Raw genomic sequence first — 14,856 nt, 5'->3', positions numbered from 1 at the left:
TGGACTTCCTATCCACTTTGTCCCCCACCCAATCCGAGTCCGAATATCCTGCAAGCATGAAGTTTGCTCCTCTTGGGTACCATAAGCCAAAGTTTGGGGTATAAGCCAAATATCGAAAGATCCGTTTGACCGCCACAAAGTGGCTTTCCTTAGGTGCGGATTGAAACCGTGCACAAATTCCCACACTCAATATGATATCTGGTCTAGATGCACAAAGGTAAAGCAAGGAGCCAATCATGGAGCGATATACCTTTTGATCCACCGCTTTACCATTGGGATCAATGTCAAGTTGGCACTTGGTGGGCATTGGAGTGGAAACCGGCTTGACATCACTTAGCTTGAATCTCTTTAGCATGTCTTGAGTGTATTTGGCTTGGTTGATGAAGGTTCCTTCTCTTCTTTGTTTGACTTCGAATCCAAGGAAGAACTTCAACTCTCCCATCGAAGACATCTTGAACTTAGAGGTCATGAGAGCGACAAATTCCTCATTGAAAGCTTTGTTAGGGGAACCAAAGATGATATCATCAACATATAGTTGGCACACAAACAACTCCCCTTTGACCTTCTTAGTAAAAAGAGTGGGGTCGATTTTCCCAACTTCAAATCCACGATCTTGCAACAACTCGGTAAGGTGGTCATACCACTCACGTGGGGCTTGTTTAAGGCCATAGAGTGCCTTATCGAGTTGATACACATGATCGGGGAAGTAGGGGTCCTCGAACCCGGTGGTTGTTTGACATATACCAACTCATTAATAGGACCATTAAGAAAATCACTCTTCACATCCATTTGTTGCAACTTAAAGTTATGATGAGAAGCATAAGCAATCAACAAACGAATGGATTCAAGGCGAGCAACGGGAGCAAAGGTTTCACCGTAGTCGATATCCTCGACTTGGGAGTAGCCTTGTGCTACCAATCTTGCCTTGTTGCGAACTATTGTCCCATGAGCATCTTGCTTGTTCTTGAATATCCACTTGGTTCCGATGACATTGTGGTTCCCGGTTGGCCTTGGCACCAATCTCCACACCTTGTTGTAATCGAAGTTGTTGAATTCTTCATGCATGGCATTGAGCCAATCCGGATCTTCGAGTGCCTCATAGACCTTTTGGGGTTCAACACAAGAGACAAACGCGTGATGTTCACAATAGTTTGCCAATTGTCTACGAGCGCTTACCCCCTTTTGAATGCTTCCAAGCACATTCTTCATGAGATGACCCTTGGTTGAGAGCTTGGATGCAATCTTGGTAGCACGACGCTCCAGTTCCTCCTCAGGGGTGAGTTGAGGAGCGGTCACTTGATCATCTTGAGCGCCGTCTTGAGCTTGTTCTTGATCTTGAGCTTGCTCTTGATCTTGAACTTGCTCGGAGGAGAGAACTTGACTTTGGGCATCACTTGGTGATTCAACACCGTCTTGAGAATGATCTTGCCCTTGGTCTTGTTCATGATGTTGAGGGCCTTCACTTTGTTCTTCGGAAGCATGTGGGCCTTGGGTTGGTGATGGCTCCACTTGAGTGGAGCATTGTCCTTCTCCTTCGGCCACAAGGGGTTCCTCAATGGGTAGGATAAAGCCAACTCCCATTCTTCTTATGGCTTGGGGAGGAATTTCATCACCTACATCACAAGTGCCACTTTGCTCCACTTGGGAGCCGTTATTCTCATCAAACTCCACGTTACACGTCTCCTCAATAAGTCTCGTGGACTTATTGAGGACACGGTAAGCATGAGAGTTTGTGGCATAACCAACAAATATGCCCTCATAAGCTCTAGCCTCAAATTTAGACAAACGCACACCTTTCTTGAGAATGAAACACTTACACCCGAACACCCGGAAGTACTTGAGGTTGGGCTTGTTACCGGTGAGTATCTCATAAGGAGTCTTGTTCAAGCCCTTCCCGAGGTAGAGCCGATTGGATGCATGACAAGCGGTGTTGATGGCTTCAGCCCAAAAGTTGTATGGAGACTTGAACTCCGCCATCATGGTCCTTGCCGCATCCATCAACGTCCGGTTCTTCCTCTCCGCTACACCGTTTTGTTGAGGGGTGTATGGTGCAGAATATTGATGCTTGATCCCCTCATCACTAAGGAATTCATCCAAGGTGTAGTTCTTGAACTCGGTGCCGTTGTCGCTTCTTATTGTCAAGATCTTTGCATTGTGTTGTCGTTGGGCTTCATTTGCAAAGTCAATGACTGTTTGTTGGGTCTCGCTCTTCCTCTTGAAGAAGTATACCCAAGTGTATCTTGAATAATCATCCACAATCACCAAGCAATACTTTCTACCCCCAAGACTATCAAAGGATGGAGGCCCAAAGAGATCCAAGTGAATGAGCTCCAAAGGCCTCTTCGAGTAGATGATAGTCGTGGGAGGGTGAGCCTTTTCATGAAGCTTTCCTTCGATACAAGCACTGCAAGCACGATCTTTAGCAAAACTAACATTTGTTAGTCCACGGACATGGTCCCCCTTGAGAAGAATTTGCAAAGATCTCATATTGACATGGGCTAAACGGCGATGCCAAAGCCATCCCACGTCAACTTTAGCCATTAGGCATGTCGCGGTCTTAGTGGGTCGCTCCGAAAAGTTAATCACATAGAGACCGTTCTCGACATGCCCAACAAAGGCTACTTTAAGAGTCTTGCTCCACAAGAGGGCCACGGTATCAACATCAAAGAAAGTGGCAAAACCCATGAGTGCAAGTTGACGAACGAAAAGTAAATTGTATGCAAGGGACTCAACAAGCATGACCTTCTCGATCGTGAGATCATGAGAAATGACAACCTTGCCAAGCCCCAATACCTTAGAGGACGAGGCATCACCCCACTCGACATTGGTGGGCATAGATGGAATCTTGTGAACGTCCACCACCAAGTCCTTGCTTCCGGTCATATGATTAGTGGCTCCACTATCGAGCAACCATGATCCCCCACCGGAAGCAAACACCTACAAGAGATCAATGCTTGGTTTTAGGTACCCATTTTGTAATGGGTCCTTTGATGTTAGTGATAAGGGTCTTAGGAACCCAAATAGACCATTCAATGTACTCATAAGGAGAACCAACAAATTTGGCATAAACATGCCCATCATTAGCACGGCACAACACATAAGAAGGGTTAAAGTCGTCGGCTTTGTTGGAAGGGGTGGCATTGCCCTTCTTGACACCACCACCCTTCACATTGTTCTTCTTCTCCTTGGAAGCACCCTCTCCCTCCTTCACAAAGGTTTACTTGAGAGGGGGAGGTCGTTTGGTCTTGTCATTCTTCTTCTTGTTCTTGGGCATGGTTGTGAACCCAATCCCCTCCTTGGCCACAACTTCCTTTTGATTGCTCAAAAGGTCGTTGAGGTTCTTCTCACCTTGTATGCACGACACAAGGCCTTTCTCAAGTTGCTCCTTCAACTTAGCATTCTCCTCAACAAGATGCACATGCTCACAACAAGGGTTAGTAGCATTTGCATTATCAATTAAAACCATATGAGGAAAAGTGGCTTTATCCTTGGTTAGCTTCACTGGAGTTGATCATGAGACTCCTTGAGGCTAGCATGAACACCTTTCAAGACCTTGTGAGCATTGTCAAGTACATCAAACTCCTCCTTGAGTCTAGCAAGATCAACCCCAAGTTTGGCCTTCTCGGAATTTAGCACGAGATACATCAAGAGCATGATCAAGATCTTTCTTTAATTTAGCATGATCATCGTTGTATGACTCCTCAAGAGCCAAACGATGACCACGCTCTACCTCAAGAGCATTAGAGAGATCCGATATCTCATCGGCATAGTCACGACTATGCCCCTCCATCCTAGAGATGGTCTCTTCGTGAGCTTCGATTATGTTATTGGCTTCACCAAGTTGTTCCAAGAGAGCAACTAAGTGCCTCTTGGATTTACCCTTGAGTTTTCTCATAAAAGACTCAAACTCATTCTCCTCCACATTAGACCCCTCATGTTCATCAATGCAATCCGTCAAAGAGGGATTATTAATGATGGTAGTTTTGATGTTGGGGGTTACCTTGTTGGTGTCTTTAGCCATAAGGCACTTGGCGGTGATGTTCTCATTGGGCGAGTCGAAGAGAGACACCCGTGGAGTTGTTGCAATGGCAACGGAGGCCATGGCAACCGACTCACCATCTTCATCATCATCATCATCCTCATTGTACTCTTCTTGTACCACCAACGCCTTGGGAGGAGTCTTCTTGGTGAAGTTACTCTTGTTAGGGAAAGACTTGGCCTTGTCCTTTCGGATGAGCTTGCCACCATTGTCTTCCCTCTTCTTATAAGGACATTCCGCAACAAAATGGCTTACATTGCCACAATTATAGCAAGTCCTCACACGATGCTTGACCTTCGCGCCACTTGAGTTGTTCTTGTTGAAGTTGGACCTTGAGTTCTTCTTGCTCCAAAATTGCCTTGAAGCAAGAGCCATGTGTTCATGATAGGCATACTTGGTATCTTCGGGGTTGCTCTCCTCTTCTTCCTCTTTGTCCTCTTCTTTCACACTAACCTTGGCTTTTAACGCAAGGTTGGGCTTCTTTGCTCTTTGAGAACGTAGCACCGCATTGTCGGCGGTCTTGTCCAAGATGCTCATAGCCACAAACTCATCCAACACTTCACTTGAGGACAAGGTGTGGAAGTCCGGCCTTTGACGAATGACGGAGGACATGGCCTTGTGGTAAGGCATCATTGCCTTGAGAAATTTGCGCTTGATCCAATTATCATCCGTGTCCTTGCTCCCATGATCTCGGAGTGAGACCGCATGTTTGATCACTCTCCGATAAAGCTCACGAGGTTCTTCATCTTCTTTGATTGCAAACTCATCGGCTTCATCTTGCACCACTTCATAGTTGGAGCGTTGAATGCTTGCGCTTCCCCTCTAGAGGGAAACAACTTGGTGCCAGGCATCTTTGGCCATGGCGTAGGGCCGGAGGTGAGGAAGATCTTCGGGTGGAATTGCATCTTGGATGATGAAGAGAGCATTCTCATTGAATTGATTGTCCGCGGCTTCTCTAGGAGTGAAGTTGCTTCAGTCATGCGGATAGAAACCTTCTTCAATGATTCTCCAAAGATTAGTATTCACATGATTTAAATGACGCTTAAACCGATAGACCCAAGAATCAAAGTCCTCATTTTTTACAATCTTAGGGGGAGGACCGGCATGATTCAAATGAGTGGAAGGAATCGGTCCACCATAAACAAGTGGAGGTTCCACATGGGCAAAGATGCCGGTGCCATTTTTACCACTAGAAGAAGGAGCCTTTTCACTAGTAGCTTCCCCCTTGTCGGAGTTAGCATCCGTCACCTTGTTAGTGGGATCACCCACTTTCATCGGTGCGGTGGATAGTTTAAGCCCTTCAATGAATTTGTTAAACATGCTTTCAACCTCGGTCGTCATGGAGGTTTTCAATGTGTCCAAAGCCACATTGAATTCCTCACGAGAGACCGCGGTTCCCCCATCGGCCGTAGACGAGATTGGATTCACACCTGAGTGCTCCTCACCAACGTCTACGGTGTCAACCATACTCTTCGGACGGCAAAGTCCTTAATAAAGAGACGAGGCTCTGATACCAATTAAAAGGATCGATATAGTTGACTAGAGGGGGGGTGAATAGGCAACTAACAATTTTTGCTTTTCTTTACCAATTTAAACTTTGCATCAAAGTAGGTTGTCTAGATATGCAACTAGGTGAGCAACCTATATGATGCAACACTAATAAGTACACAAGCAAGCAAGGGATACAACACAAATAAGCTTGGACAAGTAAAGGCACGAGATAACCAAGAGTGGAGCCGGTGAAGATGAGGATGTGTTACCGAAGTTCCTTCCTTTTGAGGGGAAGTACGTCTCCGTTGGAGCGGTGTGGAGGCACAATGCTCCCCAAGAAGCCACTAGGGCCACCGTATTCTCCTCACGCCCTCACACAATGCGAGATGCCGTGATTCCACTATTGGCGCCCTTGGAGGCGGCGACCGGACCTTTACAAGCAAGGTTGGGGCTCTCTCCACAACCGAATTGGAGGCTCCCAACGAAACCACGGAGCTTCACCATAATGGAATATGGCTCCGAGGTGACCTCAACCGTCTATGGTGCTCAAACACCCCAGAGTAACAAGATCCGCAAGGGATGAGTGGGGGGAATCAAATTTCTCTTGGTGTAAGTGTAGATCTAGGCCTTCTCAACCAATCCCTAGAAAATCAACAAGTTTGATTGGCTAGGGAGAGAAATCGGGCGAAAATGAGCTTTGGAGCAACAATGGAGCTTTTGGGGGAAAAGAGGTGAGTCAACTTGGAGAAGAAGACCTCCTTTTATAAGGGGGGAGACAATCCAACCGTTACCCCCGCTCAGCCCCGCACAGTGCGGTACTACCGCTGGGGGGGTACTACCGCTGTGGCCAGCGGTACTACCATTCCACCTCGCGGTACTGCCGCGCAGTGAGAAGAGAGTGAGAAGCAGAGCAGGACCTGGACCCAGGGCGGTATTACCATGGTGATAAGGGTGGTACTACCGCCTAAGAGCGGTACTACCGCCTCTACTGCCGCTGCTAGTGCCGCAAAACCCGACACGAGAGGAGGACCCTCGAATTGAGGCGGTAGGAGAACGAAGCCGCAGCGGTACTACGGCTGAGAGCTCCAAGCGGTACTACCGCTGTGGAGCGGTACTGCCGCTTGTAGCTCTCGAGCGATACTACCGCTAGGGTTCGCGGTACTACCGCTGGGACCAGATCTCAGGGAGAAGGCACCAAGGGAGCCTTCAACGAAGCGGAAAAGCTCAGAGGGTGGAAAGGGGATGTGTACGTGTTGATTCCACCCTAGCCAAACCAATGCGGACCCCCTCTTGATAGTACGGTGACTCCTATGACACAAGTCCACCAAAACTGAATCGAAAGGGCTACACCGTCTTCGCTTCAAACACCGAGGGGAGGGAATCGTCTCGTGCCAAAGGATGAATCTCTGAAATACTCAACGCACATGATTAGTCTGCAAATATGTTGTCATCAATCACCAAAACTAGTTAGAGAAAAACATGCCTTAACAGATGGTAACAGGAGACAAGGGACACGGTGTTTACCCAGGTTCGGGCGCTCTCTATGGAGGTAATACCCTACATCCTGCTTGATTGATCTTGATGAATATGAGTATTACAAGAGTTGATCTACCACGAGATCGAGATGGCTAAACCCTAAAAGCCTAGCCTGTATGACTATGGTAATGAGTATATCCTTTCCGGACTAAGTCCTCTGGTTTATATAGACACCAGGGAGATCTAGGGTTACACAAGGTCGGTTACAAAGAAAGGAATCTACATATTCTGTCGCCAAGCTTGCCTTCCACGCGAAGGAGAGTCCCACCCAGACACGGGTGCAGTCTTCGGTCTTCGTATCTTCACAGCCCATCAGTCCGGCCCATGGCTAACAGGCCGGACGCCCGAGGACCCCCTAGTCCAGGACTCCCTCGGTAACCCCTGAACCTAGCTTCAATGACGAGGAGTCCGGCGCGCACATTTGTCTTCGACATTGCAAGGCGGGTTCCCCTCCAAGATAGTCTCCGGACGTGATGATTGTATCCGGACCTGTAACACACACGACACATAACCGCAGAGAGAATATAATATTCCATGAGTCCAGTCCGCCGACAACCTTTGCAACGTGACATCACGTCCACACGGTCATAATTTTGAACCGTTTTGTGTCTGCCGCTCCACGTTTCAAGACGCGGTTGCTATTGGCACGTCTTGTCAAAGCAGAGATCATGTCCCCTTATTGCGGGATTCTCATTAACACGGGTATGGGTAACCCAACCGTACCATTTACACAGTCCTTGGGAATAGGCGAGTTTTGAGGCGAGTGGGGAGGCGTTCAATATTCACTACCTTTATAAGGGGATAAGGATCGTCCCTTCTTGTCCCACGCCTTCTACTTCCTCTGCCCATCCGTTCTTGAGCTCCAGCGCCCAAGCTCTCATCTTTTTCCTACTCAAGTTAGCACTCAACCATGTCCGGATCCGGAGGTCAAGGCAAGTGGATGGTCTCCTTCGTCAAGGAGAAGGACATTACTGAGCTTCGGGCGGCCGGGTACTTGGCGAAGGAAATCGCCCACCGTCTTCCAGCCCAGGGGCAAGTCGTCTCCACGCCGAAGCCCAACGAGAGGGTGGTGTTCATCCCTCATTTCCTCCGCGGGCTAGGGCTTCCACTCCACCCTTTCGTCCGCGGGCTGATGTACTATTACGGGATAGACTTCCATGATCTATCCTCGAACTCTTTCCTCAACATCTCGGCGTTCATCGTCGTGTGTGAGGCTTTCCTCCGCATCCAGTGCGGAGGAGCCATGCTGAGTAAGCTGGCCAATGTCTCCTGGCCAAAAGGCACTTTTGTGGAGGCTGTCAAGGAATGGCAGAAACAATGGTTCTACATTACAGAACCCCGCAGCACCAATTGGGCGGCAGCTGCCGAATTTAACTCCGGCGTTCCCATGCGACTCACCTCCCGGGTCGAGAAGATCCCGAACTGGTGTTCGCCAGACGAGTTGATAGCGCTGCAGACGCGCGTTCAAAGCATGGTGGACAAGAACGTCAAACTTGTCGATGTAGTCCAAGTGATGTTGGTTCGCCGGATCCTCCCTTGCCAAAGCCGAAAGCGCCCCCTTTGGGAGTTTAATCCGAGGAGACACCAAACCCTGGAAAGGCTCTTCGGAACAACTCACAAAGATGCCTGGAAGTTGCTCTTCAAGGGTGACGAGATACCGCCAGCCACGGATTCGGATCGTGGGCTTGATATTAACCATCCCGCCAGCGAGGTAAGTTTCTAACGCATCCTCTACTTGTTTGCTTCAAGGAGGATATCTGAACTTTTACTGTTATTGCCTCTTCAGGAATGGATGGAGAGGGCGAAGCAGATCCAGTCTCCGGCTCCGCTACCTGAAGAACTAGTCATTCTGTGTTTAGCGAAGATGCTGGTGTCGGCGCCCTATACAGCGCCAGTGAAGAAGGCCAAGGGAAAGGCCAAGGGGGTCCGGAGGGCCCCCCGTCGCAAGGGTGCTTCGGACGCGACGTCCAAAGACAAGACCCACTCCTCCGCCGCCGAAGACGACGACGATGAGGGGAAGGAGGAGGAGGAGGAGGACAACCCTCCCCCTGATGAGGGAAGGAAGAAGAGGGCGGCCTCCACGAACCTGGAGGTGGGGACGTCCAAGAAAGGGAAAGGCTCCTTCGCGGATAACCCCGCGTGGGATGTCGATAGCAGTCCAGAGCGACGCCCCCGCACTAAGCCTCAAGCTGCATCGTAAGTGCTATGACTCCCGCATACCCATATGTCCAACCTCTCCTCTTCAATGCACTGACATGGTTAATTGTGCTATTACAGTCCGGCTCATGACAACTTCCAGTGATCCTCGTCAGAGGGTTCGTTGGACTCAAAGGCGATGGCCAGCGAGTCTTCGCCAGCCGCTGATTCTCCCAAGGCCAAGGACGACACCGAGGTGCTGTCCCGAAGGGCCGCTCCAATCCGGGGAGAGGCTCCGGCCGCTGTCAGGGAGGCGCTAGAGGGCGAGACCTCTACCGCTGGACACATGGGGGAACAGATCCCCATGGAGACGGGCGAGGAGGGTCGTATTCAGTTCGGCCCTCAACCGGTTATGATTCCGGAGACCAATACCGCTTCGGAATCCGGCGAGCAACCTCCTTCAAAAGAGGGGGGTGCGCCAACTCCACCGGTGACCCCTGTCCAACCAGGGGCACCGGATAATCTGCTGGAAGCACTGCGAGGCATCTCCATTGTGGATGAGCACTGTGTTCTTATGGGCACGGTGATTGAAAGGGTTCAGTCCGTCAAGAGCGGACTGACCGAAGCCTGCAGCAGCCTACTGACAGGTTTTGAGGTAAGCGACGCAAAAGGAGAAAATTCCAATATAGACAGTAGCCCCTGAGACACTGTCCGGTGTTCGAAAAAAAAGTCGGACAGAGGATTAATCCTTTTATTGTAGGAAACTAACTAAATTTGTCTGGAATAAATATGCAGGCGTCGCTACTGGCCACGGCCTCACATGCTGCTGAAGTCTCCGATCTTAAGCAAAGGTTGGAGCAGGCCGAGGAGGAGCTCGGCCAGGTGAAGAGGCAGCTCCAGGAGAATCAAGGTATGTGATAACCCGGTAAATATTCGAAAAGAGTAAGATAATATATATTGACCAAAGTGTCATGATATGTATAGGAGTGACGACCGAGGTCGAGGCCCTGAAAAAGGCCCTGGGCGAAGCCGAGGGGAAGGCTGTCAAGGAGCAAGCTGCCCGTAAGAAGCTCAAGGCCCGGGTCAACGAGGTCCAGCAGGAGCTCCAGGACGTGGTGAGGAAGTGTGAGACCTTGGAGCGCGATGCGTCGGCTCGAGACACCGAACTCGCCAAGGCTCGCCAGAGCGCGGAGACGGCCCGGAATGAGGCCCAGGGCGCCCTCCAAGAGATCCAGGAGGCTAGGAAGATCGCCGCGGGTAAGGCATTCAGTATGCAAAGCAAATATGTGAAAAAGAATTATCTTTTGCTAACCCGGATTCGGAGTTCTCCAGGGGCGTTTGCTGACCTGCCGCGAAGTGTGTCTGATGCCGCGGAGTTCTTTCGAGCCGAGGAAGGGAGCTCCACGGAGAAATTGTTCTAGTCGCAGTATCTTGCGCCAGAGCATCCCGTGCCCTTCACCGATCAGCTGAAACAGCTGGTGGAGCTACATAGGGTGGCCGAACTAGCCATGAAGGATTTGATAATCCGGCTATGGCCAGCCGAAGCTATGCCCGGCAGCTACTTCAGACTCGTGAAGCGGCTGGTGAACGCTTGTCCTCGGCTGGACGTTGTCAAGCGGTCGGCCTGTATTGAAGGTGCGCGCATGGCCTTCGCCCGTTGCAAGATGTGGTGGGCGAAGATGAACGCCGTCGAGCTGGCCCGGGGGCCGCCTGAGGGCAAGGAGCATCGCACACCCGAGCGCTATTTTGCGGATGTCCTAGAGGGGTCCCGCATTGTGGCGACGTAGTGTGGGCAGGACATTATTTTTGAATGAATACATTCGTGTTGTCTTTGCCTTGTATGATGAAACAAAGTCGGTTTGTAATATAATACTTGTTATGTTTTAATTTTTTTCCTCCTGTGCGGTCGTGTTGTATGGAATCTGAGGGTTGGCCAGTCGTCGGCTTCTGCCCCCATGTAGGTAGTACGGAGGTGTTCGGGATGGAATCTAAACAATCTTGATCCAATCATATGGTCCTTGAAGGAGTTGTTTACCGCAATGAACCAGGCAATCAGACTATGCGGCTTAAACGCCCTCACTTAGCCATAGGAGTTTTACAATAAAATATAGGCGCAACCCCTAGTATTCAAACCAGAGTGCTATGAGCGTCTGATCGGGAAGTACCGATCCTTCGCGTAATGCGGAAGAAATCTCCAACGATTTGTAACCTCCGAACAGTTGACCGGCTCTCGCCGCATCATGACAGTCAGTTTTCGGCTTTCTCTACTGAGGTGCTCCTTTGGATAAACCAGGGCACAATCGCAGTAGTTCTCCCTTTACTACCTTAGCCGATATAGCGGAACGTAAGGTACCAAGCACAGGAGCCGGGCAACCCAACTATTGACCAAAGACATGATTCGGAGCCAATGCATATAATGCTAAATTCAGGGTGCCGAACTATGCTATAAGAAGTGTTCGGACTTTGTTGCCGTATTGTGGGGCGCTGGGGAGCCCCTGGCAAATATGAAACGTACCAAAGTGTACGGGTTCTAGAAGGAAAAGGAAAACAGAAAGAGAGCAGAGGTAATATCTAGGGCCCTTAAACTTGGGCCACGAACTGCTTCCATTATAATTGGGTTAATGCGTCAAAGCGCATTGATACAAATGGTGCGATAAGCAACCGGTTATTTAACATGCCACGACCGAAGGCGAGCTGCGTGTGGGTCCTGACAACAGGTAGAGTGGCCGTTGAACCGACCTCTAGAGCTTCCCCTATACGTCTGTGCTTCTTGCCATCCTGGTATATTTATCCTTTGACATGACCGGTAGTCGGGCCGTCAAAGAAGGCCTATGTAAAAGAAACCTGGAAAAGGAAAAAGAAAATAGTGAAAGTATATGTGTGTCCGGGATCGGTCGAGCCGAACTGTAGATCACAAGCCAGCATGCCTCCATCAATGCCCATGGAATTTTGAGTATGTAATTATGTACGCGTGGTACGAATGCCACTGCTTGATCGGGGCTGGGACGGAGGCCAAATTGCTAATCGAGCTCTTGATGAGCCGAGCTGTCCTGTTGCAGCGTAGTCCGGACCTTCTTAACGGTGTCCAGGGGCTCGGCAGCCGGATTCCAGTTCTGCTTGAGAAGGCCGCTCTGTACTTCTGCTGCTAGGGCGGCGGTGTGCTCCTCTGTACGGAGGGAGTGTTTCGTGTTTCCGTTGACCGTTATGACGCCGCGTGGACCGGGCATCTTGAGCTTAAGGTAAGCATAGTGCGGCACCGCGTTGAATCGAGCGAACGCGGTTCGTATGAGCGCTGCCTGATAGCCTCTGTGAAAAGGGACGATGTCGAAGATTAATTCCTCGCTTCAGAAATTGTCCGGAGACCCGAAGACAACTTCTAGCGTGATTGCGCCCGTACAGCGGGCCTCGACACCTGGTATGACTCCTTTGAAGGTAGTCTTTGTGGGCTTAATCTAGATGGATTGATGCCCATTTTTCGCACTGTATCCTGATAAAGCGGGTTGAGGCTGCTACCTCCGTCCATAAGGACGCGCCAGGTGAAATCAGTCAATGATTGGGTCGAGGACTAGTGCGGCTGAACCGCCATGACGGATACTAGTCGGGTGGTCCCAACGATCAAAGGTGATCGGAAATGACGACCATGGATTGAATTTTGGGGCGACTGGCTCTATCGCATAGAAGTCCCTTAGTGCGCGTTTGCGCTCTCTTTTGGGGATGTGTGTAACATATATCATGTGTACTGTTTTCACTTGAGGGGGAAACTTCTTCTGTCCCCCTGTATTCGGTTCCCGGGGCTCCTCATCTTCGTCCTCGCTTTGTGATCCCTTTTCCCTGTTCTCGGCATTTAATTTGTCGGCCTGTTTAAAAACCCAACAATCTCTGTTTGTATGATTGGCTGGTTTGTCTGGGGTGCCATGTATCTGGCACGGGCGATCGAGTATGCGGTCCAGGCTGGATGGTCCCTGATTGTTTCTCTTGTACGGTTTCTTCTGCTGGCTGGACTTGGAGCCAGTGAATTTGACATTGACTGTAGTGTCATCGGTATTATCACCATTGCTTCGGCGTTTGTGTCTGTTACGTCGGAGCTTGCCGTTGTTGTTCTTAACCTCAGAGGGGCCTGCCTCGTTGGTCGTGTTTTTGCTGCGAGCCAACCAACTATCCTCACCCGCGCAAAAGCGGGTCATGAGTGCCATGAGGGCTGCCATAGATTTTGGCTTTTCTTGGCTGAGGTGGCGGGCGAGCCATTCGTCGCGGATGGTGTGTTTAAAGGCCGCTAGGGCTTCGGCATCTGGACAGTCGACAATCTGGTTCTTTTTAGTTAGGAACCTAGTCCAGAACTTCCTGGCGGACTCCCCAGGCTGTTGAACTATGTGGCTTAAGTCATCAGCTTCTGGTGGCCAGACATATGTACCTTGGAAGTTATCGAGGAAGGCCTCTTCCAAGTCCTCCCAACTGCCAATAGAACTTTCAGGCAGGCTGTTTAACCAGTGCCGAGCTGGTCCTTTAAGCTTTAGCGGGAGGTACTTGATAGCGTGGAGGTCATCTCCCCGGGCCATGTGGATGTGGAGGATAAAGTCCTCGATCCATACCGCGGGATCAGTTGTCCCGTCGTATGATTCAATATTCACGGGTTTGAACCCTTCGGGGAATTCGTGATCCATTACTTCATCAGTGAAGCAAAGAGGGTGTGCGACGCCTCTGTATCTGGCCGCATTGCGCCGTAGCTCCGATGGAGTTCGTCTGCGGTTATCGGCTCGGGTGTGACTAGGTTTGTCGCGTCCGGATAGGTAGTCATCATCACGTGTCGAGGGACGTCCTCGCAATCCATAAATCAATCAGGTATGTCCTGCTCTACTATCCAGGGTCTGTCGGAGGTCGTATGTATGACCCCGAGCTATTCCGTCTCTATTTTTACGAGGCGGTGGGGCAGGCTGCTGTTCGGCCTGAGTTGCCGTTCTATCCCGACTACGTGGTGGTCGGTCCGCCGCACTGTCCCGACCGTGTGGTGGTCGACCGGTCGCATTACGCGAGGGAGGTATTGGCTCCGGCGCCTCTTCATCGAACTGGGGTAGCAGTCTTCGCTTCGGGTAACTCTTGGCTGGGCATCTGAGGCCGTATTCTTCGGCTGCCAGGACATCGGCCCATCTGCCGACAAGCAGATCTTGGTCAGCTTGAAGCTGCTGCTGTTTCTTTTTCAGGCTCCTTGCAGTGGCTATTAGCTGGCGCTTGAAGCGTTCCTGCTCGAGAGGTTCCTCCGGCACGATGAAATCTTCGTTGCCGAGGCTTTCCTCATCCTCGGAGAGCGGACGGTAACTACCATCCTCCGAGTCGTTGGGCCTAGCCTGTTCGTCGAGGCTAGCTCGCCCGTTTTCTTGCTCTTCCTGTTCGGATGTTACCTCAGCAAGGTCTTCATTGTTTTCGGCATCGTCCGGAGTATTATTTTCACCGGTGCCAGCATTGCTGTCCTTTGAACGACGTAACTTAGAGCGGCGCCGAGGACGCCGGCGTTTTTGCTGTGTCTCAGGAGGTTTATTCTCGACTGGATTTTCTTTGTCATCGTCATTGGTTGTTTTGGGTGTGTCCACCATGTACACATCGTATGAAGAGGTGGCCGTCCAGTGTCCCGTGAATGGCAGACTTTGATTCTTTGAGAG

The sequence above is a fragment of the Aegilops tauschii genome, chromosome 7 (genome assembly GCF_002575655.3).
Source record: "Aegilops tauschii subsp. strangulata cultivar AL8/78 chromosome 7, Aet v6.0, whole genome shotgun sequence".
Taxonomy (NCBI): domain Eukaryota; kingdom Viridiplantae; phylum Streptophyta; class Magnoliopsida; order Poales; family Poaceae; genus Aegilops; species Aegilops tauschii.
Note: the sequence above shows the minus strand (reverse complement) of the source record.